Here is a 15,256-nt window from a genome sequence, read left to right as displayed (position 1 = left end):
CACAAGCAGGTTTCAGGGGGGTCTGTCAAAATAAACTGGGCTTCTGGCCCAGGTGGCAGTGCTTGGACTTCACACCCTCACTTACCTCAGCAGGCCACCCAGCCTGTCTGGGTTGTGCGGGGGGGGACTAAAAATTACAGTGTCACTGCAGAACAGAGATCTCCCCCTACCATCATAAGGGGTTGCCTCACATCCATGGACTCCATAAGCAGGCAACAGCTAGCCAAAGAAACACACCATTGTTCTGCCCTACTACATCAGCACTTCAGGGAGCAGGGCCAAATGGAAGGCAGAAATCTGGTGGGGGGGCATGACTTCACAGGTGAGTCCTCGTGGGACAGCGGTATGGGGAAGAAGGGCTAGGGAGAGTTGGGGGATGTTGCAAGAAACAGTGGGGGATGGTAGGGATGTTTTGTTTGACCTGGGGAGGTGTAGGGAGGTATGGGACTGGGAGGGCCACTGAGGGTGGAAGGACCTCTGAGTTGCCCTTCTTCTCAGGAGAGAGAGCAAGGAGAAGGAGAGACAAGTTTTTATGTGGTAGTGGTGGGGGACAGCAGCTGGAATAGGGCTGGTAGCTACTGTTCTCCTGATGAATGTCTCCTCTGGCTGCTGGGTACCTCAGGATCATTCTGGAATTGAGGGGCAGCATATGTGAGGTGGCATGTCTGGAGGGAGTATCTCTGGCGAGAAGGTTACAGTGTAAAGGACGTGGGGTGGGCTGAGATTACAGAGCTCAGCTGGCTTGCCGGCTGAAGGTTTGCAGAGTAGTAGTGGGGGTGGGGATTCTGGTTGGGAAGGCATTTCTGGAGATTAGGGTGGAGTGGGACATGTGGTAGGGATTGTTGCAGCAGCACCAGCTATCTGAGGGGCTGGATAGGCACCTGAGGCAGCTTCAGGGACACATCTCTCTCTCTCTCCCAATCATCTTGTAGATCTTGAAGTTGTCTTAGTTGTCCATGTGACAGCCCAATTCCTCAGGCAACTGGAGCTGCATTATTGAGAGCCCTGCAGCTCTCAGCATTGCCTCCCAAATAGAGCTGAAGTGGTCTCAGGTTAGGAGAAACAGGTTGAGGATGGGAGTCAGAAGCAGCAGTTTTGTTAGATATGAGGTTACCAGCTTAGCTGCAGAGTCTGTACATCATGGCTACAAACAAGGGATGGCTCATGGTCTGTGCTGGGTCTCGCTCTGCAGAACCAAAACCTAATAACTTCTTAGTGTTGATGTTGGCTGGAGATCATAATGCGGGGAAGCCCAGTGATATCAGTTCTGTGTCCATCATGCCCTCCTCTTGGTCCCTCACACCCACTGCACACACAAAAAAGGCACTATACGAAAATTGAAATATTAAAAACAGGTTGTGTATGCACGTGGGGAACTGTGTCTCAGGAACCCGTTGGCTAAATGACTGCAAATTTGCATTATAAACACTACCGTGGCCCCTGACCGGGCATGCCAGCTTTTAAGCATTCTAACTATACCATGTGCATTATAGAGAGGTTGAGAAAACAACTTTAAATAGAAACCCTGCTGCAACCTTAACTATGAGCAGCATGGGCCGCTCCATAATCACAAACATGAATGTTCACTGACTACTAACAGGAGTGCTAGCATTCACTGAAAACAACACCAAGTTCAGCTGCTGGAAGTTGTTGTTTAAATTCAAAATGTAATAGGTTCAACTCAGTCTCCGATGATGATTAATGTATATTCGTAAACTGAAACTCTGCTCAAATCCAATGCAATTTTCACTGTCTGCTTGGAAAATTGAGAAATGGAATAACATGAATAACACTGAATTCCAGCTGGTCGCAAACTGGAATTTCCATCCTGTATTAAATTCTGATGTTTTGACATTTCTTTTCACCCCAATCAGGAGAAAGAATCAAAATATCAAAACGTTTAACTGAATGAAAAGTTTCAGAAATTTTTGATTCAGAAATGTCAAAACATTTCGTTTGGTTTGTCAAACCAAATTGAAACATTCTGTTTCGGGTCGGTTTGATGTCAGATTGTGCCGGGCTGAGCTCTTGTGCTCCATCATGAGAGTTGTAGGTCAGAGTTGTGGTGAATGCCTCACCCCACCCCCATTTTCCTCTATGGACTGGCTCCTAACCAGACCACATCTCCCTTGATGCATTGTGGTCACTGCACTCTCATGATGCAAAGTGGCAGCTCATCTAGTGGGGACCTGCTTAACCACATTTTCTGTTGAAAAAACATTTTGACAGAAAATTCCTGACCAACTTTATTCCTTTCTGTACTTGAAAAGCCCTCTCTCTGTTCTGACAAAATGGAAAACTTTGGTTTTAGTTTAACTAGTCTTACCAGTCATGGCTTCAGTTAAGCCCTCCCACTACCATGGTTTTTACCTGTACCTTACCTTTCTTTCACAGCAGAGTAATGATTGCAGCGAAACTGTGAGGATGGTCTTGTGGTGTTGGACTGGGACTCTAAAGACCTGGAGTCCATCCCTACCTCAGCCAAATACTTCCTGTGTGACTTTGGAAAAATCACATAGGCCAGAATTTTCAGAATGGCTCCGCATCTGTAACTGGGCCCAAATTTTCCAAAGAGCTCCCAGCACACCCCAAAAACTGGCCATACATGTCATAACAGGAGCTGCTGGGCGCTTGAAAATATGCCCTTTGCTTTTTCTGTGCCTCTGTTCCCCATCTGTAAAATAGGAATAATACTTCCTTGTATGTCTTGTCTATTTAGATGGTAAATTCTTTGGGACAGGAACAATGCTCAGAACAGTGGGATCTTTGTTGTGAGCTGTAGATACTACTGTAATACAAACTAGAAACTATGATTACAAACTTACTCCAAAGTCTTGGCAGCAGTAGAATCTCAGACCTTTATGAAGGACATTTTTATCATTATGCCAATTTGGAGATCAACTTCCTTTCCCTGGAAGTCACTTGATTTTATTAGTTGTGCTGTGCTTCCAATTTTTCAGCTAGGGTAAGCAGGATTGGAGTTTTCTTGGGAGCGCTAATTTGCTAGGAGATGTGCAGACATCAGCTAGCTACAGCAATCCACTCCAGGAACTGAGAACATTTCCTCCATAATCCCAGCTGCCCAGAAAGACAGGATCTCCTACAGGGAATTAACATTTCACCCATTTGAACTGGCTCCCAGTGAGATCCTGCTTAGCTGTTACTGAAATATGTAGAGTCCTTATTAACATCTCACTTCCTGTAACCTGTCTTTGATTAAGCACAAGTCCCAGCCTGCACTTGGAATAAATATAAGGATATGGTTTCCAGTGATGTCATTCCCTTAGCATTTGAAAGCACAAACATTCATCTCCATCCTCCAAAGCAAATATAAAAGACTCCTGTCTTAGGACCAGAGATTATAGGCTCCATGATTAGCAAATGTACAATTTTGGATTGTATTTTATTGCTGAAGCTGCATTTCTTGAATGGAATCTGGAGGAGTGTCATTCGGCTAGAGGAGTGTAATTTCAGATGATTTATTTAACACAGAAACCTCCCACTCTAGGTTACTGTGATGGTGCAGGGGCGCTTGCCTGGTCCCTGGTGAAGAAAGGGTTATTTTTTTTCCTCTATTTCCTCTCCCGCTGTGCTGGGAGGCCATATTTAGGCTGCTAGGTAAGAGATCAAAGCCCAGAACCTCTATAGTGGTATTTTCTGAAATGCTTCCAGTTCACATGCAGGGCCAGTTAGACAGGCAAGGATCTTAATGCATGGATGAGACAATGGAGTTGGGAGGAGGGATTTAGGTTTTTTAGGAACTGGGGAACCTGATGGGAAAGGAGGACCCTAATAAAGGAACATTGGGCTCCACCTAAACCAAAACAGAAAGCTGACAGGTGCGGAGGAGCACACAGTTCAGACAGACACATCCCTTAGGTGAGGATTTATTAAAGGGATTAATCTATAGCCTAGTAAAGAGGAGAAGATAGAAGCTGACAAAGTACAGTTAAGAACTGAAGAGAAACAGTCAATTGAAAAAGTTCCATTCAGTTACATCACATGAAGGCAGACAACTAAATATTGACAAATTTTATAAATGGTTGTATTCAAATGCTAGAAGTCTCAATACTAAAGTGGGTGGACTTGAATAAAGCCTGGTGGTAAATGAGGATACTGATATAATAGGCATCTCAGACTTGGTGGATCCATGGCACACAGTAATACTATGGTACAAAATATATAGGAATGACAGAGTATGTCACGCTGGTGAGAAAGTGGCACTATACATGAAAGAAAGGGGTCAAATACAGTAAAAATCTTAAATGAATCAAACTGTTCCACAGAATTTCTATGGATAGAAATTCCATACTTGAATAATAAGAGTATAGCAGTAGGCATATACTACTGAACAGCTGACTAGGATGGTGATAGTGATTGTGAAATGCTCAGGGAGAGTAGAGATGCTACAAAAACTGAAAACCCAATAATAATGGGGGATTCAACTATCTCCATATTGACTGTGTTCATGTCACCTCAGGATGGGATGCAGAGATAAAATTTGTAGACATCATTAATGACTGCTTCTTGGAGCAGCTAGTCCTGTAACCCACAAGGGGAAAGGCAATTCTTGATTCAGTCCTAAGTGGAGCACAGGATCTGGTCCAAGAGGTGAATGTTGCTGACCACTCTTTAATAGTGACCATAATGTAATTAAATTTAACATTCTTGTAAGAGGAAAAGACCAGAAAAACCTACCACTGTAGCATTTGACTTCAATGAGGAAGCTAATTAAATGGAAATTAAAAGGAACAGTCACAAGAGTGAAATGCCTGCAAGTTGCATGGAAAATATTTAAAACACCATAATAGTGGCTCAAACTAAATGTACACCCCCCAATTAAAAAAGTAAGAGGACCAAAAATATGCCATCATGGCTAAACAACAGCGTAAAAGAGGTGGCTAGAGGCAAAAAGACATCCTATAAAAACTGGTAGTCAAATCCGACTGAGGAAAATAGAAAGAAGCATAAACTCTGGCAAGGCAAGTATAAAGTACAATTAGGTAAGCCAAAGGAGAATTGAAGAGCAACTAGCAAAAGATACAAAAAATAACAGCCACAGGCACCGGCTTTTTCTAGGCCCTGGGGGTGCTCAACACACCATTCTGCCCCAGACCTCGCCCCCACCCACCCCTTCTCCCAAGCCCCCACCCCACCTTTTCCCACCCCTGCTCCGCCTTCACTCCATCCCCACCCTGCCTCTTTCCGCCCAGTTCTGCTCCCTCTCCCAAGCACACCCTGTCTCCACTCTTCCCCCAGCACCTCCTGCATGCCGCAGAACATGATGCTGGGAGTTAGGGGGAGGAGTTGATTGGCAGGACCGCTGGCAGACCCAGGGCTGGAGCACCCATGGAGTTGGCACCTATGCTAACAGCATTTTTTTAAAAATACATCAGAAGCAGGAAGCCTGCCCAATAATCAGTGGGGCCACTGAACTATCAAGGTGCTAAAGGAGCACTCAAGGAAGACAAGGCCATTGAGGAGAAGCTAAATGAATTATTTGCATTGGTCTTCACTGCAGAGGATGGGAGGGAGCCTGAGCCCTTTTTGGCGAGGGGGGGGATGACAAATTGTAAATTGAACAGTAATAACACACCAGGACCAGATGGTATTCACCCAAGAGTTTTGAAGGAACTCAGATATGAATTTGCAGAACCACTAACTCTGGTATAAAACCTGTTGCTCAAATCAGCCTCTGTACAGATGACTGGAGGATTTTAATGTAAGGCCAACTTTTTAAAAAGGCTCCAGAGGCGATCCTGGCAATTATAGGCCAGTAAACCTAACTTTAGAAACAGGCAAATTGGTTGAAACTATAGTAAAGAACAGAATGATTAGACACCTAAATGAACACAATCTGTTGGGAAAGAGTCAACATGGCTTTTGTAAAAGGAAATCACGCCCCACCAATCTATTAGAACTCTTTGGGGATGTTGACAAGCATATGGACCAGGGGATCCAGTTGATACAGTGCACTTGGACTTTCAGAAAGCCTTTGACAAGCTCCTTTCACACCAAAGGCTCTAAAGCAAAGTAAGAAGTCATGGAATAAGAGGGAAGATCCCTTATTAAGGATTAGTAATTTTTTAAAAGATAGGAAACAAAAGGTAGGAATAAATGCTCAGTTTTCACAATGGAGAGAGTTAAATAGCTAGGTCCCCTAAGTATCTGTACTGGGACCTGTGCTATTCAACATATTCATAAAGGATCTGGAAAAGGGGGTGAATAATGAGGTAGCAAAACTTGCAGACAATACAAAATTACTCAAGATAGTTAAGTCCAGACCTCAGTGTTACAAAGGGATCTCACAAAACTGTGTGACTGGGCAACAAAATGATGCATGAAATTCCATGATGTTAAGTGAAAAGCAATGCACATTGGAAAACAAAATCCCAATTATACATGTAAAACTATGGGGTCTAAATTAGCTGTTCTCACTCAAGAAAGAGATCTTGGTGTCATTGTGGATCTCTGAAAACAGCTGCAGTTTTTTTATTTTATTTTTATTGCTCTCCAGCCTGACTACGGGGATTTTCCACTCTTTCCCCTTTGTCAAAAAAACATGGGTCAAGATCCCACCTTCTATCCTGTTGTGAAAGTACAGGCACTCTCCCTCCTCTTGCCTGGTTTACTCCATCTTTGAAACTCTCTCCTAACTTTTGCTGGATTTTTTTTAATTTTAAATTCCTGGGAAGCTGATATCGGAATGTTCTGTGCTGTTACATTGCTTATTTGTGCAGTTTTCTGTTTATTAGGACAGAGTTTATTGCATGGCTGAGTGCTTGCCTGTTGCATGCAATCATCAAGTCCCAACTACTGGGGAATAGTGGGCAACACAGTTTGCTCTGCCAGGCAGTGAGGGTAGTTTTGAACATTGAAGAGTCCATAAGAGAGACAAGTCAGAGAAAGGTCATCTTGCTGTTACCTTGTGCTCCCCACTGTCTGTTTGCTGTGTTCACCTGTTGTCTCTTGTCAATAACTAGATGGTAAGCTCTTTGGAGCAGGAACCTTCTGTTTCTTATGTCCATGTACCGTGCTTAGTACAATGGGATCTTGATCCCCAATTAGGGCCTCGAGGTGCTACTATAATATTATTATTGTTACTCTTATTAATGCCGTTCTAAAGAACCTAAGAAATCTGTATTTATGAAAGAGAACCAAGAAGTCTCACACAGAGAAAACTGATTATTTGTGCCTATTTGAACATAAAGCAACATTGTAACATCTGGAAGACCACAATAAAATCGAGACCTGTTTACCCAGCGTGGTCTATGTTTATAGACCAACTGTTCTACTGTAATGGGAATTCTCCTAGTTAGTCAGGCCTTGATACTTGGGAAAAGACCTATTATAGGCTACCAAACTTGGATCAAGGCAAAATCTAATTTTCCAGGATACACAGCAGAGCATAGCACATAGCAGAGAGCTGGACTAAGTCTTTAGATTCTAAATTGGCTGACTAAACTGTCCCCATGGAATATATGTATTTCATGCACTATGCTCAGTTGTACATTCAAAGGTGGGTATTTGCTATGGGGATGTGTGGAATTTAAGCATGGTTTTAAAAATTTGAATTTGTATTGGCTCATGTGAATGAAAAGGAAAGTGTCCCCTTCCTGTAATACAGCACATTCACATGTGTTACATGATGTATTGTGCCTGATCTTAGTTACACAGTTGTACTTCTGTGGACATCCTGATTTACACAAATATAACCGAGAACAGGATTAGACCAGGTCTCTAAGCCTATTGTAGCAGAAGACTTCCAACTGATTTCAAAAGCCAATCTGGGAGCAAGGCAGTCTCTAAGTTATACTATAAACCGCCATTTTCAGCAGGTTAGTAAGAGGAGCTGGAGAGCCTGATAAAGGCCATAAGTAACACAAAATTAGATTCACAGATGCCTAGCTAGACCAAGTGTCTGTGTGAATGAATAATAGAAAACGCAGGCACTGTCTGCCCGAAACAGAAAAGCAGCCTTAGTCAGCTGAACAAATGAAACCCATTCAGCAGCTATGTTGTCAATTTTAAAAGGATTTGTGTTGTGCAGGTGAGTGGACTATCTGGAAAATCACAACCGTCCACAGAATTGGAGGGTTATGCACTCAAGTCTAGTATTATCTCTTCTCTTCTCGTTCAACTAATGTATTTTATGTAATCCTGAGTTTGCACCAAAGGCTGTCCCTTCCTCTGCTGTGTCTTGGTAGTCAATTGTTTGGAGTGTGGCCAAAGCTGGTCCAGTGTAAGTCTCCATGACAACATAAATCCCCTTATGTGTTGTGAATTTTGGTACCTAAAGAACTTAAACAATATTATATTAGATATTTAACTTATCTGATCAGGTTTATCTCATTTACTTGTGACCAACTAACTCAACCAGCACAAAACATTAGAAGATATTTGGTTACGGTTTCCAATTTTACAGTCACTGGAAGAATGCTGCATTGCACTGGGAAGCTTTATCTTCTTGAACACAATTGTGCAGGGATGATTATTTTTCCTGATTTGGACACTTTCACAAAGCATCACAGGAGATTGTCAAGTGGTGATTAAGAGACTCTGACATAGTTTCCTTCTTCTTAACTTACTTTGAAATGGAAGTTTTATGTTTGTTTACAGACTCCCCTCAGAGCCTAAAAACGTTTAAGAAAAGTTTATTAGATGGCCCAAAAGCCACACTCAAAAAGAGAACAATTTTGGCTAAAAACCTGTCCTGGTTCAGTGGCAAAGTGAAGACAGTTATTGAAAATAAAAAAGCAACATATAACAAATTTAAAAAGTGGGAAATAGATAGCAATCAATATAAATTAGAAGTTATAAAGTATAGAAAATTGAGAAGGGATGCTTAAAACATCAAGGACTATCTCTATCTAGCTGCTTGGGCTAAAATCAATAAGAAGAAGTCTTTTAAAGTATATTAGGAACAAAAGAAATTTTAGCAATGGTATAGGCCCATTACTAGATGGATATGGTAAAATTATTAATTTGATTAGGGCTACAGGTTTGCCACAGTCAAGGAAAAAGTCATGGACAGTGTGACTTCCCCCCCAATTTGTCCACCTCTTTTTTCTGCTTGTGACTCATCCTACAGTGGTGGGTCTTGCGGCTCCTGTATTACAAGGCTGGGTCTGGCTCCCCACTCCAGGCATTGTTACCTGGTGCATTGGATTGCAGTGTTGCTCAAGTTTGGCCCATAACTCTGTCATGATGGGGGGTTGCGGGGTGGGAGGCCAAACCTGAGCAGTGCTGCTACCCCACATGCCAGGTTGAAATGCCTGGAGCAGGGTGCCAAGCCCAACCCCATGGGACACAGGAGCCCAAAGGAGCTGCCACTGTATGGTGAGTGTGAGGAAGGCTCACTCTCCAGCCCCCTTTTTGTCCACCTGTTTGTCTCCTCTATGAAATCAGTAGGCCTGGATAACTTGCCACCAAGAGCTCTAAAAGATTTAGCTGAGGAGTTCCTGCTCACTGCTTTTAATTTTGAATAAATCTTGGCATACTGGGGAAATTTCAGAAGACTGGAAGAGCGCTAATGTGGCAATATTCAAAAAGGATGAGCATGAGATTTTGGGTGACTATCGGCCAATTACCCTGACATCAATCCAAGGCAAAACAATGGGAACAGCTGATACAGGATTCAATTAAATGATAGGAATATTATGCCAATCAGCATAGTTTTAAGGAAAATATGTCTCATTCTTTGAGATTACAAATTTGGCTGATAATGATAACTGTGTAGATGTAACAGACTTTTGTGTGGCATTTGACTTGGTAATGCATGACATTCAGATTAAAAATTTAGCACTGTGCAATATCAATAAAGCACATGTTAAATGGATTAAGAGCTGGCTAACTGACAAATCTCAAAAAAGAAGCTGTCAGTTGGGACTAGTCATTGAATGAGGTGTTTCTAGTGGGGTTGCACAGGGATTGGGACTAAGCCCGATGCTATTCAACATTTGCTCAATGATCTGGAAGTAAATATAAAACTCACCGCTAGTAACATTTGCAGATGACACAATGAGTGGGAGACTGGTAAACAATAATGGGGACAAAACAGTCCCATAGACCCATCTGGATCGCTTGGTAAGCTGGGCCCATAGAAACCAAATGTGTTTTAATACAGCCAGATGTAAAGCTATGCATCTAGGAAGAAGGTATGCAGGCCATACCTACAGAACAGGGAACTGTATCCTGGAAAGCAATGACCCTAAAAAGTATTTAGGGGTCATAGTGGACAAGCAACTGAACATAAGCTCCCAGTGTGATGATGTGGCAAAAAGGGGTAATTGTGATCCTTGGGTGTATAAAAAGGGAGTAATAAGTAGGTGCAGGGAGATAATTTTATCTCTGTATACAGCATGGGTAAGAATAATACTAGCTTAGTGCATACAGTTCTGGTCTTCACATTTCATAAAGAATGTTAAAAAATTTGAGACGTTGCAGAAAAGAGCCACAGAAATGATTTAAGGGAGGGAGAAAATGCCTTACAGTGGAGACTTGAAAAGCTAAATCTGTTTAGTTTGTCAAAAGGACGATTGAGAGCTGAGTTGATTATAGCATCTTTACTGGAAGAAAATGCTTGGTTTAAAGGGCTCTTGAATCTAAAAGAGAAAATCATAACAAGAACCAATGGCTGGAAGCTGAAGCCAGACTCATTTGAAAGAGAAATTAGACACAAATTTTAACAGTGACAGTGATTAACCACTGAAACAAACTATACAGGGAAGTGGTGGATTCTTTGTCTTTTTATATCTTCAAATCAAGACTGGGGAATATTCAGCTCACTGGGTCCTCACCATCTAGGGACTGCTTTCCTTCACTAGTAGCTCGTTAAGCTCATTAGAAAGACAAGGTGGGTGAGGTAATATCTTTTTATTGGACAAACTTCTGGTGAAAGAGACAAGTTTTTGTGCTTACACAGAGCTCTTCTTCAGGACAGCTATGATCACCAGGAACTCTGGACCTGAAAAAGAATAGGGGGAAGCTTGCAGAGGCTGGGAGCAGGACTGGTAGCTGGCCCTGGGCTATGGAATTCCATTCCATAAGGAATCAGAATGAACCAAAGTATTATAAATTTTCAGAATAAAATAAAAGACAACTCTCATTGCAAAAGTCTTCCCACAATAACAACACTGGGATAAAGACACAGCAACAGAAGTAATTTGGCAATGGGCAAATAACGTCATGTGTACTCAAGTGGTGCAGTATGGAGAAGGAAATACAGTCCTTTTGATGGGGTTATGGATTTATAACTTGACAAGAGAGTGGTGGATATATTGCTGTGTGACCAGTGACCTAGAGAGAGATGAGCTGTTTGGTCTCCAGAGGCTCAATGATAGATTTTGATGTGTGTGACTGTGCTCTCTCTTGATTCTTTATAAGGAAGAACTTCTTGGGATTTTTTCCCCATAGTCTGAATGGAAAGATTATGTTCTAACGGGAAGGGATGCAAACGTATTATCATTACATAGAATGTGGTAGCTCCCATATCTGGTATGCTGTGAAATAAAGGTCAGTTGTGCTCTTCTCTCATTGAGTTGCTAGAGGCTACTGTTGCCATGGCTCCATGTGATGCATCACTTACCGGGGGGAGGGAGGGAGGAAGGAAGTCTGCTTCTTCAGGACAGTGGTACCCATAAGTCATGCAAAGATTAGCCGTGTGTTAGAATAGTGTGAACCCTTTCATATGGCTAGAGAAGTGGTTCAACATTTACAACAGTTGAGAGGGCCTGAGCCGTTTTACTGTGGCAGCCATAAAAGGAGTCTGTGTATGTGAGCTCCGTAAGGATGGGAGCATAGGTGCTGGAATGATTTGTGCTGGGGTGCTGCCACCCTGGCTTGAAGTGGTTTCCATCATATATAGTGTGACACTATGCCCCATATTCTTCATAGAGATATTGTTACAATATGAATATGACATAACTAACGTGTTTTATACAAAAAGATAAGGAGTACTTGTGGCACCTTAGAGACTAAGGTGCCAAAAGTACTCCTTTTCTTTTTGTGGATACAGACTAACATGGCTGCTACTCTGAAACCTGTGTTTTTCAAGATGGGTCATGTGAGGTATCATTGGAAAGGTTTCAGAGTAGCAGCCGTGTTAGTCTGTATTCGCAAAAAGAAAAGGAGTACTTGTGGCACCTTAGAGACTAACACATTTATTTGAGCATAAGCTTTCGTCATTGTGATTTACTGAATATGATGATTCTATTTGTATGCATGTATCATTCCTGTATCTGAAGTTAGGAATATTGACTGTGTAACACTTACAAGTAGTTTACACCTAGGGAACGCCCACCAGACAGAATGCACTCAGCATGGATGGGCCATTAGGGAGAACAATAGGACTTTGAAGATGCTAATCTTCCACCTTCCTGAGAAGCTTCCTGGGATGCTGCAGACAACTTTTGACTCATGGCTGCTTTGACACTACAGGGTCATGTGATCATGTCACCTGGTACTGAACTCCATCTTGGACTACAATTATTTTTCCACTAATAGGGGGTGGGGATCAAACTGGGAAAAAAAAGGATTCCTGCCATATATAAATCCTATTTAAGGCAGAGCAGTGAGTTAATCAGGTTCATTCTTCACTGAATTCCCACCCAGGATGACTGCTGGAAACAGCTAAGAAACAAAGAAAAAAGGGGTGGAGGATGGAAAGCGCAGGCTGGAAAAGGTGTCTGGCCTGTGAAAGAATTGCCTAAAACAATTAGGGTGAGAAATTACAACTTGTAACCAATTTCTTTTTTGTCTTAAGCTTACATTGAGCTTTTTATTTTATTTGTTGAATAATCTGCTTTGATCTGTTTGCTATCCCCTATAATTGTTTAAAATCTACCTTTTGTAGTTAATACACTTTTTGTTTATTCTAAAACCAGTTTGTGGAATTCATAATTGGGGGCCCAAAAAACTGTGCATATCTTCCTCCACTTTGAGGGAGGAGGCAAATTTCATGATCTTACGTTGTGCAGTTTTCTGTGCAGCACAAGACAATACAATTTTGGGTTTACACTCCAGAGGGGATGTGCACTTGAGTGCTGGGCAATTCCCTAACTGAGTCTTCTGAGGCAGAGCTGATTTCAATGTCCGTGTCTTTCTGCAGCTGGGTGTGTACCTACCCATGTGTGTCCTGGAGGAGGCTTGAGGGCCTGGCTCAGCAGGTCAGAGGAAGGGAGCCCAGACTGGTGGAACAGGTAGGTTCAGTGGTATTCTAGTACATCAGGTGGCACCCCAGAAGTGGTGGTAACCTATCACATACAGAGTTTACAATTTGGTTCAGTGGCTCCTAGCACCTCCACAATATAAATTATTCCAGCATCCCTAGATGGGAGGGGACACAAAACAAAGTAATAAGGCTAAATATACTGAGCCAGATTCTGTGAGCGAATGTGTGCACATGCATGCATAGTTGCTTTGTCTGGAACCATTGGTGCTATCTGAGCAATCCAGCCCAAGAAGGATCATCCCAGTGCAAGGAGAATGGCATAGAGACTCCTACGTAGTCCCACTGCCAGCTGCTGGCCTAGAGGAAAGATGATGGGTCCAGGACACTATGCTGTTTCCTAGCTATGATTTTGGTCCTGTGGAATCATTTACAGGTGGCATACATTAGGGCAGCCCTAAGGCTACCTGCAGCAGCCCCCAAATCTGGAAACTGCAAAGGTGAGCTGCATGCCACCTTTACACACAACCCCCCCTCCCCCTCCTGCGCTGTGTGGCCCTCCAGAATCTTGCCTATTGTGTTTAGTTTAGTTACTTGTAGTCATAAACTGCTCTGCAATCATGCAATTTTAATCCTTTCATGCAAAATAAATAATTCAATATTTTTGTGTGTGTTGCCTTTTTAGCATCATTTTAAAACATTTTTTTCCTCTGTAAACATGGCCCCTAGCTTGGATTCTGTTTGTCTTATTTGAGATATTAAATTAAAAAATCAAAACTGCACTGTAAATTCATTTAAAAAAACAACCTTTACTTCTCAGTGTCTCTAGGGGGGAGCCCCATTCTCCAGCAGTTCTGAGTCAGACTTGTGATGTCAAACAATAATGAATGATCAGGCTTCACAACAGAAGTGGAGCCAGTGGGTGACCATAAGAGACCCTTAAAATAACAAAAGAAGGTACTTTAGAATAACATAGGTGCAGAATATTCTTTTAATGTAGCTATTAGGACACTGACTGGATAATTATAGGGTTAACCCTTTAAAAATAATTTTGCACGTCACCTTTAATGAATTGTGCAATTGCACAATTGTATGTAAAATAGCAGCATGTGTATTTCCTTCTGCTCTCTCCATTCACTGACTGCATTCCAAATAATATCCCAAGGATTTACAGCACATTGTTACCTGTGCAGACAGAGCAATTTTAAACACTTAAGGTGGTAGCCTTGCTGGTCTATTAATTGGCTTAAACTAAAACATTGCATTCACTCAGACTGTTTGAATAGCCCTTGTTGAATCACAATCCTCACTCAATTGTTGTTAATGCAAGAATCAAAATGCCTTTTGTTTGCATCAGATAAATGTTGCCATAGAAAATGTGGCATAAACAGATGCATTAAGCTGGAGCCACATACAGGAGCCAATAAAAAAGAGCACACATTAAACGTTTACAGAAGTGTTTGTGTTGTAATGAACTATACATTTTGCCTGTGTGAATGACACCACAAAAAATATGAATGGGTCCTTGAGATAAAATTACCGCTATACAGTGGTCATTATCATTCTAACGGTTATCAAATTTGAGCAGCCAGCAAAACATCTGGCTTTAATAGACATATAAACTGTAGGATTTTGGCTCGTCCTTTGTTCTACATACTTTCCATCCTCTTTATCAATGCCTGTTGTCAGAGGTTTGATGAAGTTAAATAGTCTGCACTTGATTCCACTCACACAAGGAAAATTAAAGGATATTTTTTCCCTGAGCGCTGAAATTGAGTTTAAATAGAGCTGGTTGGGTCATCAGGTCTGTACCTCCAGCAAATTTAATAGGGAAAGTGAATCAAGCTGGGGTCTTAGAAAAGCATATTAAATAAATAAATAATGTCTCAACAATCACAGTGTATGTTCCTTAAGCTATATAGATGATGTCATGCAACTAATTCTGGGCCTATCTCAGCTAAGTGATCTGATCTCAGGCTGAAATGAGCTCCACCCCTGAGATGAGTTTATAGGGACTCTTCCACTAATCCCTAGAGGACAGCTATGAATATTACACACCCATCACTGGCCCACTTGATGTGGGCTGGC

The sequence above is a fragment of the Lepidochelys kempii genome, chromosome 5, assembly GCF_965140285.1.
Source record: "Lepidochelys kempii isolate rLepKem1 chromosome 5, rLepKem1.hap1, whole genome shotgun sequence".
Taxonomy (NCBI): domain Eukaryota; kingdom Metazoa; phylum Chordata; order Testudines; family Cheloniidae; genus Lepidochelys; species Lepidochelys kempii.
Note: the sequence above shows the minus strand (reverse complement) of the source record.